The sequence below is a fragment of the Panulirus ornatus genome, chromosome 4, assembly GCF_036320965.1.
Source record: "Panulirus ornatus isolate Po-2019 chromosome 4, ASM3632096v1, whole genome shotgun sequence".
Lineage (NCBI taxonomy): Eukaryota > Metazoa > Arthropoda > Malacostraca > Decapoda > Palinuridae > Panulirus > Panulirus ornatus.
In genome coordinates this window covers 59,318,190-59,324,189 of record NC_092227.1, presented here as the reverse complement: position 1 = coordinate 59,324,189, position 6,000 = coordinate 59,318,190, and positions in this window count along the sequence as shown.

Here is a 6,000-nt window from a genome sequence, read left to right as displayed (position 1 = left end):
TTAGCAATACCCTCATCATTAAGACCTCTCAAGCTGTTAGCAAAAGTCAGACCGTGTCCTTAAACTGTCTGTGGCAGCAGCTTTATCAAGTGCTTTGTCGGAAAGGTTCATAATAATGACATGCTCAGGATGTTCCAACCAACTACTGTTCTCAGTACGAATCAACTTTCAAGACAGAACATGTGGAAATCAAAAAGGTTTGCTTAAAGACAATGATGAATAAACACATTTTCTTCTCTGAGTTCTTCCTTGTCTTACATATATGATTTAGTTAAGACTCATAAACCAAGAAACCCTGGGATCTGCAATATATATATATATATATATATATATATATATATATATATATATATATATATATATATATATATATATATATATATATTTCTTTCTTTCAAACTTCGCCATTTCCCGCATTAGCGAGGTAGCGTTAAGAACAGAGGACTGGGCCTTTGAGGGAATACCCTCACCTGGCCCAATTCTCTGTTCCTTCTTTTGGAAAAAAAAAAAAAAAAAAAAAACGAGAGGGGAGGATTTCCAGCCCCCCGCTCCCTCCCCTTTTAGTCGCCTTCTACGACACGCAGGGAATACGTGGGAAGTATTCTTAATCCCCTATCCCCAGGGATAATATATATATATATATATATATATATATATATATATATATATATATATATATATATATATATATATATATATATATATATATATATATATATATATATATATATATTTCCCTTTTCCATAGCCAGAGGTTGAACCATTATGTGACATTCATATTTTCATTTCATTTCAAGGTAGAAGTTTCAGTTTTCTAAATTATTTCTTACATTTTTCATATGTATATATATGTATATGTGTGTGTGTGTATATGTGCGTATGTATGTGTATGTATGTATGTATATATGTATATATATATATATATATATATATATATATATATATATATATATATATATATATATATATATATATATATATATATATATATATATATATGTATTATCCTTGGGGATAGGGGTGAAAGAATACTTCCCACGGATTCCTCGCGTGTCGTAGAAGGCGACTAGAGGGGACGGGAGCGGGGGGCCAGAAATCCTCCCCTCCTTGTATTCTTTTTTTTTTTTTTTTAACTTTCTAAAATGGGAAACAGAAGAAGGAGTCACGCGGGGAGTGCTCATCCTCCTCGAAGGCTCAGACTGGGGTGTCTAAATGTGTGTGGATGTAACCAAGATGTGAAAAAAGGAGAGATAAGTGGTATGTTTGAGGAAAGGAACCTGGATGTTTTGGCTCTTAGTGAAACGAAGCTCAAGGGTAAAGGGGAAGAGTGGTTTGGGAATGTCTTGGCAGTAAAGTCAGGGGTTATTGAGAGGACAAGAGCAAGGGAAGGAGTAGCACTACTCCTGAAACAGGAGTTGTGGGAGTATGTGACAGAATGTAAGAAAGTAAATTCTCGATCAATATGGGTAAAACTGAAAGTTCATGGAGAGAGATGGGTGATTATTGGTGCATATGCACCTGGGCATGAGAAGAAAGATCATGAGAGGCAAGTGTTTTGGGAGCAGCTGAATGAGTGTGTTAGTGGTTTTGATGCACGAGACCGGGTTATAGTGATGGGTGATTTGAATGCAAAGGTGAGTAATGTGGCAGTTGAGGGAATAATTGGTATACATGGGGTGTTCAGTGTTGTAAATGGAAATGGTGAAGAGCTTGTAGATTTATGTGCTAAAAAGGACTGGTGATTGGGAATACCTGGTTTAAAAAGCAGGATATACATAAGTATACGTATGTAAGCAGGAGAGATGGCCAGAGAGCGTTATTGAATTACGTGTTAATTGACAGGCGCGCGAAACAGAGACTTTTGGATGTTAATGTGCTGAGAGGTGCAACTGGAGGGATGTCTGATCATTATCTTGTGGAGGCTAAGTTGAAGATTTGTATGGGTTTTCAGAAAAGAAGAGTGAATGTTGGGGTGAAGAGGGTGGTGAGAGTAAGTGAGCTTGGGAAGGAGACTTGTGTGAGGAAGTACCAGGAGAGACTGAGTACAGAATGGAAAAAGGTGAGAACAATGGAAGTAAGGGGAGTGGGGGAGGGATGGGATGTATTTAAGGAATCAGTGATGGATTGCGCAAAAGATACTTGTGGCATGAGAAGAGTGGGAGGTGGGTTGATTAGAAAGGGTAGTGAGTGGTGGGATGAAGTAAGATTTTTAGTGAAAGAGAAGAGAAAGACATTTGGACGATTTTTGCAGGGTAAAAATGCAATTGAGTGGGAGATGTATAAAAGAAAGAGACAGAAGGTCAAGAGAAAGGTGCAAGAGGTGAAAAAGGGGGCAAATGAGAGTTGGGGTGAGAGAGTATCCTTAAATTTTAGGGAGAATAAAAAGATGTTCTGGAAGGAGGTAAATAAAGTGCGTAAGACAAGGGAGCAAATGGGAACTTCAGTGAAGGGCGCAAATGGGGAGGTGATAACAAGTAGTGGTGATGTGAGAAGGAGATGGAGTGAGTATTTTGAAGGTTTGTTCAATGTGTTTGATGATAGAGTGGCAGATATAGGGTGTTTTGGTCGAGGTGGTGTGCAAAGTGAGAGGGTTAGGGAAAATGATATGGTAAACAGAGAAGAGGTAGTAAAAGCTTTGCGGAAGATGTGTGGAAATAAAAAGAGCGTGGTTAAGAGAGCAGAAGAGGGTGTTTTGAAATGGTTTGGGCACATGGAGAGAATGTGTGAGGAAAGATTGACCAAGAGGATATATGTGTCGGAGGTGGAGGGAACGAGGAGAAGTAGGAGACCAAATTGGAGGTGGAAAGATGGAGTGAAAAAGATTTTGTGTGATCGGGGCCTAAACATGCAAGAGGGTGAAAGGAGGGCAAGAAATAGAGTGAATTGGATCGATGTGGTATACCGGGGTTGACGTGCTGTCAGTGGGTTGAATCAGGGCATGTGAATCAGGGCATCCTCTACCACTTCTGAAACCACACTGCTCTTCCCCATTCTGATGCTCTGTACATGCCTTCACCCTCACAATCAATACCCTCCCATATAATTTCCAGGAATACTCAACAAACTTATACCTCTGTAATTTGAGCACTCACTCTTATCCCCTTTGCCTTTGTAAAATAGCACTATGCACGCATTCCGCCAATATATATATATATATATATATATATATATATATATATATATATATATATATATATATATATATATATATATATATCTTTTTCTTTCTTTTAAACTATTCGCCATTTCCCGCATTAGCGAGGTAGCGTTAAGAACAGAGGACTGGGCCTTTGAGGGAATACCCTCACCTGGCCCAATTCTCTGTTCCTTCTTTTGGAAAATTAAAAAAAAAAACCGAGAGGGGAGGATTTCCAGCCCCCCGTTCCCTCCCCTTTTAGTCGCCTTCTACGACACGCAGGGAATACGTGGGAAGTACTCTTAATCCCCTATCCCCAGGGATAATATATATATATATATATATATATATATATATATATATATATATATATATATATATATATATATATATATATATATATTTGTTTATGGATGGGGTTGTTAGGGAGGTGAATGCAAGAGTTTTGGAAAGAGGGGCAAGTATGAAGTGTGTTGTGGATGAGAGAGCTTGGGAAGTGAGTCAGTTGTTGTTCGCTGATGATACAGCGCTGGTGGCTGATTCATGTGAGAAACTGCAGAAGCTGGTGACTGAGTTTGGTAAAGTGTGTGAAAGAAGAAAGTTAAGAGTAAATGAGGTAGCGAGGTAGCGCAAGGAAACAGACGAAAGAAATGGCCCAACCCACCCCCACACACATGTATATACATACGTCCACACACGCAAATATACATACCTACACAGCTTTCCATGGTTTACCCCAGACGCTTCACATGCCTTGATTCAATCCACTGACAGCACGTCAACCCCGGTATACCACATCGCTCCAATTCACTCTATTCCTTGCCCTCCTTTCACCCTCCTGCATGTTCAGGCCCCGATCACACAAAATCTTTTTCACTCCATCTTTCCACCTCCAATTTGGTCTCCCACTTCTCCTCGTTCCCTCCACCTCCGACACATATATCCTCTTGGTCAATCTTTCCTCACTCATTCTCTCCATGTGCCCAAACCATTTCAAAACACCCTCTTCTGCTCTCTCAACCACGCTCTTTTTATTTCCACACATCTCTCTTACCCTTACGTTACTTACTCGATCAAACCACCTCACACCACACATTGTCCTCAAACATCTCATTTCCAGCACATCCATCCTCCTGCGCACAACTCTATCCATAGCCCACGCCTCGCAACCATACAACATTGTTGGAACCACTATTCCTTCAAACATACCCATTTTTGCTTTCCGAGATAATGTTCTCGACTTACACACATTCTTCAAGGCTCCCAGGATTTTCGCCCCCTCCCCCACCCTATGATACACTTCCGCTTCCATGGTTTCATCCGTTGCCAGATCCACTCCCAGATATCTAAATAACACTTCACTTCCTCCAGTTTTTCTCCATTCAAACTTACCTCCCAATTGACTTGACCCTCAACCCTACTGTACCTAATTACCTTGCTCTTATTCACATTTACTCTTAACTTTCTTCTTTCACACACTTTACCAAACTCAGTCACCAGCTTCTGCAGTTTCTCACATGAATCAGCCACCAGCGATGTATCATCAGCGAACAACAACTGACTCACTTCCCAAGCTCTCTCATCCACAACAGACTTCATACTTGCCCCTCTTTCCAAAACTCTTGCATTCACCTCCCTAACAACCCCATCCATAAACAAATTAAACAACCATGGAGACATCACACATCCCTGCCGCAAACCTACATTCACTGAGAACCAATCACTTTCCTCTCTTCCTACACGTACACATGCCTTACATCCTCGATAAAAACTTTTCACTGCTTCTAACAACTTTCCTCCCACACCATATATTCTTAATACCTTCCACAGAGCATCTCTATCAACTCTATCATATGCCTTCTCCAGATCCATAAATGCTACATACAAATCCATTTGCTTTTCTAAGTATTTATCACATACATTCTTCAAAGCAAACACCTGATCCACACATCCTCTACCACTTCTGAAACCACACTGCTCTTCCCCAATCTGATGCTCTGTACATGCCTTCACCCTCTCAATCAATACCCTCCCATATAATTTACCAGGAATACTCAACAAACTTATACCTCTGTAATTTGAGCACTCACTCTTATCCCCTTTGCCTTTGTACAATGGCACTATGCACGCATTCCGCCAATCCTCAGGCACCTCACCATGAGTCATACATACATTAAATAACCTTACCAACCAGTCAATAATACAGTCACCCCCTTTTTTGATAAATTCCATTGCAATACAATCCAAACCTGCTGCCTTGCCGGCTTTCATCTTCCGCAAAGCTTTTACTACCTCTTCTCTGTTTACCAAATCATTTTCCCTAACCCTCTCACTTTGCACACCACCTCGACCAAAACACCCTATATCTGCCACTCTATCATCAAACACATTCAACAAACCTTCAAAATACTCACTCCATCTCCTTCCCACATCACCACTACTTGTTATCACCTCCCCATTTGCGCCCTTCACTGAAGTTCCCATTTGCTCCCTTTTCTTACGCACTTTATTTACCTCCTTCCAGAAAATCTTTTTATTCTCCCAAAAATTTAATGATACTCTCTCACCCCAACTCTCATTTGCCCTCTTCTTCACCTCTTGCACCTTTCTCTTGACCTCCTGTCTCTTTCTTTTATACATCTCCCACTCAATTGCATATATATATATATATATATATATATATATATATATATATATATATATATATATATATATATATTATCCCTGGGGATAGGGGATTAAGAATACTTCCCACGTATTCCCTGCGTGTCGTAGAAGGCGACTAAAAGGGGAGGGAGCGGGGGGCTGGAAATCCTCCCCTCTCGTTTTTTGTTTTAATTTTCCAAAAGAAGGAACAGAGAATT